Source organism: Temnothorax longispinosus, chromosome 4 (genome assembly GCF_030848805.1).
Source record: "Temnothorax longispinosus isolate EJ_2023e chromosome 4, Tlon_JGU_v1, whole genome shotgun sequence".
Classification (NCBI taxonomy): domain Eukaryota; kingdom Metazoa; phylum Arthropoda; class Insecta; order Hymenoptera; family Formicidae; genus Temnothorax; species Temnothorax longispinosus.
In genome coordinates this window covers 4,567,858-4,583,476 of record NC_092361.1, presented here as the reverse complement: position 1 = coordinate 4,583,476, position 15,619 = coordinate 4,567,858, and the positions used below count along the sequence as shown (strand labels likewise).

The 15,619-nt window shown below is 42.3% G+C and overlaps 1 protein-coding gene and 1 long non-coding RNA gene across 10 annotated transcripts in view; both read left to right on the top strand.

Moving 5' to 3' along the window:
- The window catches only part of Heph (polypyrimidine tract-binding protein 1 heph), a 393,209-nt gene that overhangs the window by 270,707 nt on the left and 106,883 nt on the right, over positions 1-15,619 (top strand). The window lies entirely within an intron of this gene.
- On the top strand, positions 3,107-4,107 carry LOC139811199 (uncharacterized). The gene is made up of 2 exons (XR_011731574.1): positions 3,107-3,651; positions 3,902-4,107. It is a non-coding gene; the product is annotated as an uncharacterized lncRNA (long non-coding RNA).

The following is a 15,619-nucleotide window of genomic DNA, read 5'->3' as shown; positions in this document are numbered from 1 at the left end:
TACCTTGCCTTCGGGGCTTTCCTCTCGATATCAATCGCTCCGGATTCGCCTTCAGATTTGTCCTCCTCTTCAGCAAATCTCCGCGGAACGACTGTTCCCATCCGGTTGGGGATACCGTATCAATCGAGGACGAGTCGAGTCCCGGGACGGTTTTCTCGATCGTCGCCGGTCACTTAGGATTCTTTACCCAACCCTCCAACGGCAGGATGTCTGTAAATGGCAGTCTTTTGTATGCTTGTCTATATCGCGAAAGCAGTTGCCCCCGCGCTTTTCGCAAGTACGACAGTATTACTTTAAAAAAACATTCTCTCGCGAATACGAACGTAGAATATGTACACAATGCGGGATGTGCGCGACGCAATTAATGCAACGTAACGCGTAACGCGGAAAGTGGTAATACCGCGATGATGATTCGCGGCGGGTCGATATAACGCTTCTATCCTTGCTTGGACGGACGCACACACCGAGAAATTATATAATATAATATTAATTCTATAACGTTGCTAAGTGGATGTGTATCCGCTTTAATCTGGATTTTTAATTCGCTCTGTAAGATCCCGTCTAGCGTGAATAATCGCGTTTGGGAAACGCGGATTAAATGCGGGTATATAAATTGATTAGTTGCACGCTCGGCTTAATGAGGACCGTGTAATTTACATTCCGGCCGTTGTGAATTGCTAATTTTAATAATCGCGAAACTGGACTCACTGAAACGTAAATACTTCTCTATCAGCGTCCCATTTCCGTTTCGTAAATAACGCTCCATATAGAATTAATATCGCAATTTGTATTTCCATCAGTCGGAGAGCGGCTTGATGAAGGCCATGACGAAATTCTTTCCAAAATTCAGCGTTTAATCTTCCACCGAACTCTCTGTGTGCGTTTTATGAATCATCAATTAACTTTCCGTAAATCGCGTTTTATCAGAAACGAGAGACAAACAAATGTATAAATAATATCAATGTTCCCGATAACATTTTTGCACTTAAATGGAATTTAAATCTAGTTGTGTTTGACCTACGAGTACCAAGTATAATTAAAATTAACTGTCACCAAAAACATATCTGAGAAATTAGATAGTAAAACAGAAAAAAACATTATATCTGTAAGACTCTATTACAAAAATAAAATCTGCAGTTTCGTTCGTCTTCAGCAAGGCTGTTAATTTCTCTGCGCGTCGACACTATTCGGTTCTGTTCGAATATCCTTAAATTTCGTAGGGCGAAGGACGAGATCTTAGGACGAGCCGTTCGGGTCGCGCAAAAACTGCTTTGGCGTGCTCGCCACTTCGCTTTATGAGGGCGACAACGGATTCTTCTTTGTCCCCGTTTCTTTTTGATGTACAATTTTCTGCCTCGTTCCATCCCATTATCCACGAATGGTAGCCATGTCACTACTTAAACGCGCGTTCGCGTGCTTATCCCTAGTGCCTGGACACACTAGACGACAAAAAGGAGAGAGAAAGAGAGGGAGAGAGAGAGAGGACACTAGGAACATGGCTTCGTTAAGTGTTAGAACATAGTCGATTTTATTGGCTCTTCGCGACCCTTTGCTTTTCTCTCTCAATCATTTTTGACGACACTTGTGATGATCCTATAACATTTGTGTCCCATAATTAATATAATTCGGAAAGAAGACATGTAATCAACTGAAGAAATTAAATTAATGTTTTATTTTATGAAAAAGAAAAACTATATGACGCATATATTATACACTCTTCTAGCTCTCTCTTTCTCTCTCCTCTCTCATTTTGAATTCTTATTTGTATATTACAAAAAGGCTTAAAAAGTTTGGAACCAATATTGGAACGTGTTTTATTTTCAAGAAAATAATTCAGTCGTCGTGCTATAATTCGAATTACAATTACGGTATATCGTACCGTAAATGTACAAGCCTTCACGCATATAAAGATTTCAGAAGACGATTTACGTCGATCATAAGTATCACATATATAGTTATGTTAAGATTGAATACTTATTCTGACGATGTTGCGGTGCTTCTATTTTCTCGATTAAGGGCGACAGAAGGTCAGCGCCAACGACGTTTTCGTCGGGTAAGCCGTCGCTTCCGAGGCGGCAACCTAATTCCGAAAGCGCCCAAGGAAGCCACAATTGAATCCTTTCATTGCCCCGTGCCGGTTTTTTTAAACGGTCTTAAACTGACGAGCAGAGAAGTGCTTCAAATTAAGAGGCAAACTCCTATACTTAAGTAGGAACTTCAGTACCTCATGTGAGTTTTGTGTTGCACAAGAAACAAGACATTGTAATTACTATAAATTTCTCCTTATGTTTAAGACATTAAAGAGACAGGAGATTTTTTAAATTTTGTTAATTAAAAAAAATATCTTATTAATTTTGCAACGATCAAAATGTACTCAAGAGAAAGAGTTTGGGGAAGAAGTTATATCCACTTAATATTTTTGTCGGAAAAATTTCTACCGATGCATCTGCGCGGAATCAATTGTAGATTCCTCGTTTCTGCATTCCCCGCTAAAAGAATGTCCATGTTCTTCCACGTGCTTACTATACCAGATACCAATAAGTTGACGTAGCCCATGGGCGTGCACGTCGGTAGCGGCGAAGTATTCGAGATTGCTGACTGCGCACACGCGAAGTTGCCCCTGTTCCATTCTCCCTGGCGAATCCCGGAATTTTATATTAAAAACGTGTATATACAGGGCTATATACGTATACGTATACACGGGCGGCAACGGGGTGGGTCAATCACCGACGCGGGACGTCTGAAACCGGACTAGAACTTCTCGCTGGCGTGTCTGACATATTTCATGTCGGAATGTTTCTCTCCGAATGCACCGGAACGTCGGGCACGATTTTCGAATGCCAGCCGTCCCTCGTGTTGGATAATCTCGATTTCTCGATTTAAGAACGGCAGTATCGTATGGCGCCGCGCCCGAGCAAAGTATCGCTCTCTCTCTCTCTGGCATGTTCGCCCGATCGAGCAAATATCTCTCCTTACGGCGATTAGTTCGAGTTGCACGTAGTTGAATACATATTTTGGACTTTGCTTTTTTTTCTCTTCTTTTCTGGTTGAAATGTAATCTTAGAATAATAAATGATAACTTTATTTATTGATCACGTATGCGGTTGCCCCGCGGCGTATCCCCCCCGAGTTGCGGAGTTGGTGCGGTGATTTTAACGCGTACGCTAAAAAACATGTTGCCCGAACAACGGCCCGGCCCGGACACGTACAAGTAACGCACGGTGGCGGCCATCGAGATGGTGTAGTGTAGCGCGCGCGCAAGGCGGGCCCCTGCGTGAGCGCGAGAGAAAGAGTGTGTTTTCGTCCTCGCCGTCATCTCCGCCGTCTTCGTAGTTCGGGAGTAGAGTGCACCTGCGGATCGCGACTCGTCTCCCGCCCTTCGTCGCTTCTGTTGCATCGTCGTTCTACTCTGTCGTCCTCGTCGCCGACGACCGTCTCGACGATCACTGTGCCATCGTCATATCGACCTCGTCGTCGGCGGACGTCGCGAGACGCCCGACGTCGTCATCGAGATGGATTTCACCGATTACCCTGGATTACTCGCGACACGACGCCCGCGGATAATAACACAAATGTGTGTTCCTTTTGCGGGCATTACTTATTTGCCTTTACATGAACGTGAAACGAGCGAAGAAGCTCGTACGCATGAAGGTAAGTTTTAATTACAAAAGTAAATCATTTATTATAAATACTTTAAATACGGCTGTCGTCAATAGACGACGGAACGATAATTTCGCGAAACACGGCTGTCGTCAATAAGAGACTATACTATATTTTTTTGCGGACAGCCAGTTTTATTAATATATACCCGTAGTTAAAGGGTTAAATGTATATTACACATAGATCTCGTATATTATTATATTGCGAACAGAAATGAATAAAATTGTGCTGGTTTATACAGTTGCAGTAGTGGCGATAGAAAACTTGACTGGCCCAGCATCTAATGAAGTCAACAATCAAGAGCAAGATTCTCAACAGACTGTGCAATCTGCAAGCAATGTAGTAGAGGACAACGAAACTGTACAACAGGACAATGATCCTTTAGCTGAGGAAAATAATTCGGTATACTAATAATTTATGAATGTTTGCTTTGTGGCTTGATTTGCATAGAGTGAAGTAAGCTTTGGTCTTTTTTAAGGTACGACTTTGCACACACAGGTCTAAAATATAAACATATCTTGTGTGAAACGATCGATCTATTTAATTCACACGTTTGTAATATTTTGAACGGAATTTCGATCGCCTTTTGTATATACGACTCTGTCTATCTGTTCAAAATTGGATGAGAGACGGGACTGCGTCGCATTTGGAAACATCAATTAATAGAGCTTATGTCAAATACAAGCGACGTCAAAATCGAAATAGACGATGAAGGGGATTGTCGAATTAGGTTACGACTGATCTGAGCCACGATGCGACGGGTCGGGAAATAGACGACCCGTGGTATTCCCACAACGATTATTGATGGCGATCTTGTATTTAAAAATACACCGTCGCGTCTGCAATAAAGGAAATAAGTGCATCTGAGAAAAATTAGAAATATCGAAAATATCATTAAAATTATTATTAGAGTTAAAAGTATGATTTTTTTATTTTCGCTCATATTTGCATTATATCATATTTTTCTTTCACATCGAGATAGAAAGTCAGAAAATTTCTATAAAAAGTTTTTTCTTCATTTAATGACTTATCCTTAATTCAGTTCGTTGAATAGCTTTTCTGTACAAATGACTTCCATTCGTTGCATAATACAATTGTAAAATACCTGATATATCTATAGCCGCGTCAATTACGCGATTACAGACGCTCTGTCATCCCTAGAGCCGCACGACAGGTTGATATCGAATAAAATCTCGAGACCGGCGAAACGAAGCCAAGGAGCATAAATAGAAGAAAAAGCGTTCTTTGTGAGCGACCGCTCGACTTCGCCAATTTGCTTCGCTTCTTCACCATGGCCACTGTGCACGTGCTCTCTCCCTCTTCTTTCTCCCGTTCTCTTCGACTACCAATATGGATCCGCGGTGCTCGACGTCGACGTATATAATCGCCCACAAGGCAACAGGCAACGACAACGATAGGGCAGCGCGCGGGGTCGGTAGCATCAGCCCGGAAGGTACAAAAGAATCAAAGCCCCGCCGACGTAATGGCGGTATGTCCGGCCAGTAATATTACGAATGGGCTGTGCTTTCGGTCGAAGTGACCTCACAAAGCTGTCGTTTAGATAAATTGCTTCTATCCTTCGAGTATCGCCACGTGAATCGCACGAGCGATACGAGTGAGCGACGATTGACGGTCCGTTTCCCTTACGGGATGACCGTTACAGGGTGCGCAGAACCAAGATTGACGCGCTGAACACGTGACATGGTTTTATTAAGGTAATACATATTTACGACATCGATAAATATGTATATTTTTACTTATTATTATAAAATCAAATTAAGGAAAGCGCCGTTAAACGATCAGGACTGGATCTTGGTTGCCTAATAAAATATTATTCGCGTGAATTTTACGTGCAATTCTTCGCGTTGGCAAACCTTAGCAAATTATTTTTAAAAAGTGATAACTATACCGTCTTAAAATATAATTGTTAAATAAATATTTTGAAATTATATCCTAAGTAATATGTCAAGCAATTGCAACATTATGTCTACAGTTAAATATCTACTGTAAATTATATCCGCGTCTGTATAACTACGCTGACAGATGATAACAATCGACCTCCATATGAAATGTCGGCGATCGAAATGATCATCTTTATCTTGTTAGCGGACAAGCAGCTGTCGAGTGAACCGAACGTTATTTTCTCCGGTGGGGAGGAAAAAATTTTACGCCCTTATTACGGGTTTAATGCACTGACGTCACATTTGCTAACGAACTCGATAACGATGAAAGTAGTAGCGTTAACGATACTCGGACGACGCCCCCGACTATCTTTACGACGGCTTTTATTTGCCGGATAAGCAGCAGCTGCGGAAACGTTTTCTCGCGCGCAACGGAAGCACGCCACTTATCGAGAGGAACGGGAGGAAAAGGCGCTGTGGAGCGCGAGGCTCGTCATTCCCTTTCTGCGACGCGCGTAGTCGGCTTGAAAATGTGAAGGTACGACGATGAATTTATCGACGTCTGTCGACGCGCGCGAGAGCTTTAAAGCAACCTCCGGTTGGTAGACAAGGAGGGAATATTTCCATACCGGCGGGCGAAGAGAGAATTTCGTCTCGGCGTTCGCGAGACAACGATCTTTTGTCATTGTCCACGATTATCGTAGACTCGACGTTATTCAATCGTATTATTCATTTCCAAAGCGAATCTTACAAATTCGCGTTCTGCTCATTGTTATACAATCCGTGCGTTTACGTCGTGAATCTTCTTTCTTTTTAAATTCGACGCGGATATCGCGTGCCGTGATAAATCACGCAGACACGCAGAGATTAGGACAAGCGCGACATGGAACTCGTACAAAGTGGTGTGGAACGAGAATAACAAGATTCCTATTGAGATTCAAAGCCGCTGGAGCCGTGCCAAGCCGCGCCTTCCGAAAACACGGGTAAAAGTGCATACGTGCATACACACGTAGGATACATTCGTTTCGCGAATAGCCTGCGCAAATCGCAATCCCGTATCGATATTATCACTCGAATACGTCCTCATTAATCATTTGTGGTACCCTGCAAAATTGTTCCTTATCCAGGATATTAATTCCTCTTTGTTATATCTAATGTAAATAACAAAAATTAATATCTCTTTATTCCATTTCTTCGTCAAAGTAGCTCGCGATAATACATACGAATTTAGCTAGTTGAGAAAGCGTGTTTGGAACATCAAACATTTTTTTCCCCGCGACGTCTCATTTTTTTCCCCGCAATTCTTCTCTTCTCTTCTGAATTTTGATGCGCAGTCAATGAAGCGTGCATTTCAGGAGCGTAACGAAGTTGGCGGTTTCTTCTAACGAGTGGTCGTAATCATGCCGCGCCTGAAGTATCTTGAATTGCGGGCTGCGTTCTGAATTGTCCGCGTCCTTCTTCTGAAACAAAAAAGTAAAAGAAACATTTTGATATTCGTCTGAAAAGACGCGGAATTTTTTACGGTTTCTCTCGAGTACCCTTTGAGAAACTCTGAGCTCACGTGAAACCACGTTATTTTTATTTTACGGAATTATCTAACGTATAATGCATACCACGTATTATTTTAGCCGTTAGCAATTGTTCAATTTACTTTTCCTCGTAGATAAAACAGCCGCTGTAATTATAAACTCTGTACGCGAGTAATTAGTCTACCATTCAAGAGACGTCATATCTTCGTACGTGTAAATGGAACGATGAGCTAGAAACAAAACCGCAACCTTGTAATATTTTCTTTTATGACGAGGCATGATTCTAAAAGTTTACCTACCGACTTTATTTATTTTCGCAATGTACAATTTTTACCTCTTTAGCGGGAAACAATTTAATTCGATTATTACATAGTAAATATTCATTCGGACGATTATGAAACTATAAGATATGACTAAAATAATTATTTTTACAAATATCTGAAAAGTATCTATATATTTATGCGGAATATTCAAAATATTTAAACTAAACTAAATGCGATTTTGCAATTATTAATATTTATTATAAGAAAATATTTTGGATTGCGCCAGGATTTCTGCTTACGGAGTACAGATTTCAAAATTAATTAACATGTAATCTAATATTAATCGGATTTTGCCAGCCGGATACTAATTAAATCATTATTAACTAAGCCGTAACTATGCATATGTGCCGGAAGAGACTCTGATAATGTATCAGTGATTATAGTTATATTGCAGTGTTATTAATATTCGTTATTAATAATAATTTAACCATAAGAGAGATATTAATTATGGTATTGATAGATTATTAAATTAAACTTGATTAAAGTATACTGACAAATTTGATTAAATAGAGAGGCCTTTAATGCCATAATATTTCTCGGAAGGACTGCATGGGCGATCATGGACTATAGAACGTCCAAAAACTCGTTAGAATTCACGAATTTACAGCAATTTTTCGATATAATACGAATTTAAATCTTCAATATAACATATTACATTTAAGATTCTCAGTAAAAATATTCTAATGAATATCATCTTTGACTTTAAATCGGTTTACTTTGTCACGATTCTCGCGGAAATTCGGAAGTTTTCCACCTCGTTTTCCACCGTTTTTCTCGCGCAGACGTCGAATCACCGCGTCATGAATCATAGCCGGCTCGTTATAATACATCGACAGATACTTTTCTCTTATATGCTTGCGTACATATACGTCTTTATTTTGAATTTATCCGACGCGTGCCTCGGATCGAGTTCCCGAACTTACAACGCACGTACAAACGATAACATTCCCGATGAACCCCTCTAGGCTGTCGGAACTTACTCTTATGTTTGAACTTGTTCCACATGCTGGAGATTCTAGAGCAAATAGAGCTCCTCTGCGGTATTAATCGTAGCGAAAAGGGATTCAGACGTAATCAGACTTCGAAAGGCTTTGAGCGTCGTTTCACAAACGTATATCTAAGGTGATTAATATTAATAACGATTATAATATAAATATAATTTTTTTTATACCGCTTTTCAGTGCACAAAGGATAATGTGGTTGACGGCACGAAAATTGATATAATGAAAAGATATTTATAGGAACAGATCTACAGAGGCCATTTGTCAAAGAAACGATAATGGGACTAGACAGGGAATAGACAGAGAAGGCATGGACATAGGACCGAATGAATAATAATTTTACTGTCGAGTGACAGCTCGTTCTTTCGTTTGCACTTAATCGAGATCAACTGATACGGTGATGACATTGTAATAATCTATTTGATCCCGAACATGTCGACAGGCTCAACGTAAGTCGACGTCGCGTCGTTACGTACCGCGTCATTAAGTTTATGTATACGGAGATCGTAATTTGGTGTTTAATAACTCGAGCGATCGCGTCGCACGAAAACCGGATAACAATTAAGTAGAATGAAAATATAATTTGCAATTAAGGCGTTCGTACGACGCACTACGTTAATAATATCTAAATAATTTTAATTTATAGTATTAGCTTTCATCGAGTTGCAGAGTTTGCAGTATAGTTCACGATGCAGTTTGCTAATCACACATTGCAGCTTTATTTGCATGGTTCAGTTTATGGTTGCCCGAAATCGCAATTATTTTCGATCGATATCATTTTATTACAAGGTTACCAAACAAACGGTGAAAATTGATTCAACTATAGTTTTATATATTTATACGTCGCCAACGTTTTATTGACATCATCATTACAGTTTCAAACTAGCGTCGGCTACAATGTATAGGAGCCTCATATTATAAAGAATTCATTTACTTCGATCAATCGTCGAGCTAGGTTCGCGCCACCTCAGTTTCACTAATCGTTCGCGTGTCTCTCAGCGGAGCGGATTAGGTCTTTGTCGTCGCAAATGAGCGCGTAATCGATTCGAAACGACGGCCAGGAGCGCGACAAAGCCCGCCTCCTTCTTGAGCGGCGCGGCTCATTTTGCGGCAAAGAAAGATGAGGTGCACGATTAATCACGTTGTCGTGGCACAAACTGGCCAAGTTGGCGTATCCAAATATTCATTGTATCGCCCTGTGCACACGCCGGCGTCACGCTGGACGGTGGACATAAAGGGGTGAGAACGTGCGCACGAAGGGTGAACGGTTCATCAATAACCAGCGCTCTCCCGCCGTTCCATCGTCCGTCCCTCGAGTCTTTCCGAGCTTCACTCCCCGTAAAAGCAATGAAAATGTAGAAGTCCCCCATCACGATATTCTACCAATTTATTAACCAACCCTGTCTTTACCACGTCGTTCCTTCCTCCCGCTGCCGTGCCTCGCGTCGATATTAACTAAATGAAACTCTCAGTTTGCGATTTGGCGATTTCACGGAGTAACTCTTATTGACAGGTTCTTTACGGCGAACAGACTATTGCGTGCTAAATGCATATTTATGGCAAGTTAAAGCTTTCTTGCCGGAGCTAAAAGTTTGGAACGAATAGCGCGATCCCCGGTAAATTTAGTGATTTCATCCTGCTCAATCTCGGAACTCGGTCGTATTTCTCTCGCGAGGAATTCTTAAACTCGTCGGTATAATTATATCGTGAAACGCTATCATCCGCTGTACAGTCAAAATTGGCTCGCCATAATATGTAGATTCATCCAAGCCCCGCGTTATTATCCGTCCGAGATTGCGGTACCTGGGAAAATGCATTGAATCTACGATCAATTATTCGCGAAAGTTTGATTTGATTTTAAGACGGCGCTCCGCGCGATTAAGACATTTACGCTTCTCGCCCGATCTCTCGATCGATCGTGATGGTCTATCTCGCGAGATTGATTCCTCGTTAATCTTTAATCAGATCGCGCTGACGATCGCGACGATCGCAGATTTGATAATACTCGTGTTTAAATTCGTTCCATCCGATTCGTGCATCATTTATTGCTTCGCCGCGTACAGACATCGCCGGCAACGAAGAAAGATGATGAAGAAAGGACAGGTACATATTCTCGTGTCGCGGTAACGGGCGACAAATCAATCTTTCCCACAATTCAATTATTCGTGCGATCTGGGACGCGAAATCGCACGAGTGTCACGGTGCATTTTGCATTTGCATACGCAATAATATCGCACGCTCAAATCGGTTGATCGTATTTCGATTTTAATGTCTTTTTAACATTTTATACCATTGCTCATCCCTTCTCTCCTGTTTTTCTCGCGAGATGAAATAAATGACATCTGCCCTGATCCATCGATTTGATATTTAATATCGATTATTATCGCGCTATTGTGTAGCCATTACAAGAAAAATGCTACATACAGTGCTACATGCATTCATTGTCAGCGACTCAAACAGCAAAAATCCAAAAATCTGATTTTAAAAACCACAATTTATTTTTCCATTGTTAATTTACGATATTCGCGCTTATATGATCGAAGCTCGTATGACGTAAAAAACATTTTTGCGTTTTGCTGTAAAATTATATGCGCTAAAATTATTATTATTTAGACATTTTGCGAAGAAGCGATTATTGTTAGAAATGTTTTTCACAAGAACGGTATACACACGCAATTGGTATCGTTTTAAAAGTTCGCTGAACCGTCCCGAAAATCTGTCGATAGCAACACGTTTCTATCGGCGATCGAGCGTGTTGAATCGACGAGAGAAAAGGAATAACGAGCGAATTTTTTGCTGAAGGTAAAGGAAAAGATAGTCAAGTTAGCCGAAAAGGAAAGAAGGAAGAGAGAGAGAGAGGGAAAGAGGGAGGTAGAGACAGGAAGAGAGACCGAGCGGTGAGATTGCAGATTGTCGAAAGGACGCGCGGAGGGTTGGGATCTCCCTAGGATAGCCAAGGGGATGGTGTCAGATCCGGGTGGATGGAGAGACGGCGATGTAATGCATATTGACGTTTTGCCGATAATTCCCGCGGCGTCCCCGGCGCTAGGCGTCGAACGAGGAAACCCCGGGCCACAAGAGCGTTTTGTGGCGCGAAGTCTGCGGATAGAATGCGTTTCCGGGATGAGGAAACGAGAGTGGGTAAATCGGGTCTGGTCGGGCGGTCAGAGGAGCAAGATGTTCCAGGATAATGGATACCGCTTCTCGATCGAAGACTTCGCCGAGGGTTGAACGAACTCCCTCTTTCTCTGTTTCTCTCTATCTTTATCTCTCTTTCCCTTACGTGATTCTTACTTCTCCATTTCGTCATTTCGAGTAGGATGATCGAAATCGATTCATCAAGTCGAGCATCCTTTAAAAGTCAATCGAGAGATTTGTATTTTTATAAACTGCTCGCCAGTTATGGATGATGCAAATTGTTCGAAGAGCCGATCGAGATTTTATACTCCGGGTATTTTTATTACGCGAATAATGCACGGTGTACGCGTTACCGTTCGTGCGTTCGCGCGCGACACCAGAGCACGGACGATATACTCCGCTATTTTTTATAGACATATGTGTTTGTTTAACATTTAACAAAATACGTCGGGCGGCGTATTCATAAACACCGATGGGTCGCGACCAACCGTGTTGATCACCATCATCACGCTTGCTTGTTTTCGCGTTTCGGTGCGCGCGTGCGATTTCCACCGCGGCATGGCACATCGCGGGCTGTGACAAATTTTTTTCTCTAACCACTTTGACGTTCGACGCGACCGGGGAAAAATTTCTAAACGCTTGCGAGCGATATTATTTTTTTTTGTCTCCTGACTATCGAGTTACCGCGCTCTCGCGTTGCAATTGTCGAAAACGCGTGAGCAATTGTACACTCCTGCACGCTGCCCTGTGTGCAAATTATTCCCTAAATGCAACAACTTCGTATCGTGTAATCAAGCGAGAACGGTTTACTGCGTTATTTTCAGTTCGGAATCATCCTTCAATATTACCGATCGCGTGTTTTACATAAAAAAGAAAAACCGATACGTAGAACCGGACGCTCAGGTTAAAATATACACAAAGTTATTGCAATTACGATTTAATGTAGACATTATGATTTTATTAATTATTTGAGATTTAATGTGCTCGAATCGTCCAATATTTTTCGTCGGCCAATAATTACAAAATAATTGGCTTCGAAATCGTGAAATTTATTATTAAAAATTAATGTGGTAATCGTATTGCATGTATCGATAAAACGGGCTAAATAAACGATGAAGAATTTGCCGGTATGCCGGGGAAAAATGGATTTGACACGTGACTGCGGAAAAAGAAATTAAAAATAATACCCATCGTTTTTTGCTATAAGCGCGCAGCCAGTTCTCGGTGCGTTTGGTCACGTATTTGTTGTAAAATTTACCCGATCGTATTTACCCCGATCGGCTCCTCGATCGTTTCGCCAAAACAACCCCTTCATCCGTACAGCCCTCGGCATATGAAATTCGATCGAATTAATTAATCCGCAGTGGCAGCCGCCGTTACACTATATATATTCGCGTTTTGCACGACGGGCTCGCAAACGGTTAATTTTGCGAGTTCGTCGCAGAACGAGAGAGAGAGAGAGAGAGAGAGAGAGAGTGAGGGAGAAAGAGATCGCTGCCGGTCGCGGGGGATGAAACGCGGGAGGGTTGCGGAAAGCCAGGACAGCGGAAGAGCGCTGTAGGGAAAAAAAAAGAGGGACAAGTGTCCCATCGAAATCGATACTGCGGCTCGCCTTCATCAGAGTCAAAACCCGCACGATGATTGGCGATCGGTGGGGTCGCGAGAGCGCGCGCGGGTGCGATCGGCTGGCTGCCGTTAGGCGCTGCTGCGGGGGGACAGGGGACCGTACGAGATTGCAGGACGGAGAAGAGGGATGGAAGCTGATCGTTTGTACAACTGTACGCGGGAGACCAGGTGGTGGTTGCCCGCGGCGCGGCGGGTCCGCGCCAAGCCAAACAGAAAATAACTCATTATTGGCGTTAATTAATATCGAGAACGGGCGCCCGCACGTTCGCTCCTACCCACCCTCCCTCTCTCCCTCCCTCCCTCCCTCGCCTTAACCCTTCCGCTCCAACCCCTCCGGATACATTCCTCATCGCTCTCTCTCTTTCACTCTTTTTTGTCCCGCTACGTTTTTCCAGCCGTACCTTTTCGCTGCGTTCTCTCGTTTCTCTTCTCTTCTCTTTCTTTTTTTTTATCGACACCGTCACGTGATTGGGTTTGAGCCAGCCAGTTACCCCTTTGCCTTTCTTTCCGCCAATTTTTTTTTTTAGGAGACGGACGACCAATTAATCGAACCGAAGATTTTTCTTTCGTCACTCTTTTGAAAGTTCGCGTCAATGATATCAACGATCGATGTTCCTGCGGCGCAATTCGTATCGTTCCTGGGCTATTCCCCTATACACTCGCGGTTGGCGCGTATTTCTGGGTCGTTCCGGAAAATGAGTTTAGTTCTCACGTCCAGGAGCTCAATTCGAGCGCTAATTAATCTATTCGAGAAAAAGCGAATCGATCGCTGATTCCGACGGTTTAAATTATGCACATTGAAATAAATCTTCGACCGCTCGCTCTCATGAATTTTCAGTCGCCGCATATTAAATTAGGAAAACGGAAATAAAAATCCTCACTTCGTATTTAACGTTAAATATAATTTTACTCCTCTCGATTTTAGCCTATATTACGTATCAGGTATTCTATATTCCATAAAATATCATTTATTTTTATTATGATAAATAAAATCCATAAATAATTTATAACATAATATAATAAAATAATATAGGAAACTACATATATAGACGCAAGTGAGCAGTAATTGATCCATTTCGCAAACAGCAAAACTTCACTTCCGGCACATAAAGAAACATTTATAAGTATCTCAGAAGGAGTGATTCGATTGCGAGTTTGCCAAAGAATCCGCGATTAAAATTTGATGGCGAGGCGTTCGGGTGGAAGAGCGGATCGTCATAAAAGATTCTCGTCGTCGGGATCTACATAGAGATGCACAAAGGGGCTCGACAACCCGGTAACGCGAATACATCTCATTGTGAAGGGTGGATAGGAGAGAGAGGAGAATGAAGCGGAGGGGCGGGCGAGTTCCTTTCTGCATCACCCTCGAATGCACTCGGGTGCATCTGTCGCGACGCTTATCTCGGGGCTCTGCAGAGTCTGCAGACGCTTCCGGATGACTTCCGAGGAAGAGAACCTGGATTTTCTCCTACGAGGGGAGGGGGAGGGCGGAGAGTTTGGAAACGGCTTGGCGGTTGCGACACCGCGTAGGAGGATCACAAGTTCTGGACCGGTTGCTGCGGGCGCCTACTTGGATTTCTAATGGAGATGCGACTGCCGCCCGCCTGTTGCGTCTTTCGTCGTGGCACGTGCCGCCCGAATTTAACAATAAGTGTGCATTCGCGCTATTAGACGACTCGCGCTGGGGAGCTGGGAGACGTAAGTAAAGGTGTCGCGACGATGTAGTTTTGCGTAGAGTTGCGGATAATAACGACCTTTGCTTTAGCGCGAGCGAAAATGGCGGAGTACAGGCAATTGAGTCTATTGTTATTTTCATCGGTGGTACACGTTTGCATTGCACACGTCGTGCAATGCAAATAGAGGGGGTTAGATTTAGAAAATACGCCGTAATGTTCACATTGGAGCGCATTAATTATGCCAATTCAACGGCAACGGTTTTAACGTTATTAATCATCGATTGAGAATTCTAATTACATCGAATGAAAACAAATTTTGCCTCCCGTGAGCGCGCTGACACAAACCGGAGTGCCTTTTACGAGGTATCGGAATTTGCGAAACCTACAGCCATGGCACACGCGCATCTCTCGCCTCTCTTCATTTGCATGAAATAGAATTTTTAAACGGCCTTGCAGCTTTAAAGCTTCACTTTCGTTTTAAATCGAATAAGCGCAACTTCGCTTCGGGACAAGCTGCAAACAAATTCTGCCTATCAGCCTGAACCTAATAAAAAATTTCGACGTGATTAATATCTTCGTTTACCTTCGTTCACTGCATTACTGCTCATTTTTCCTTTCATTGTTGCTGAATTGTTAAAAGCATGTACAAGATCGAAAAAAAGTATTAGAAGGTGCGTAATTTCGGAATATTCTGTATGTTGTTTGTTTGCTCTCTATAATAGTTTAAAATAAATTACATCAGATATGAAAAAATTATAGATATAA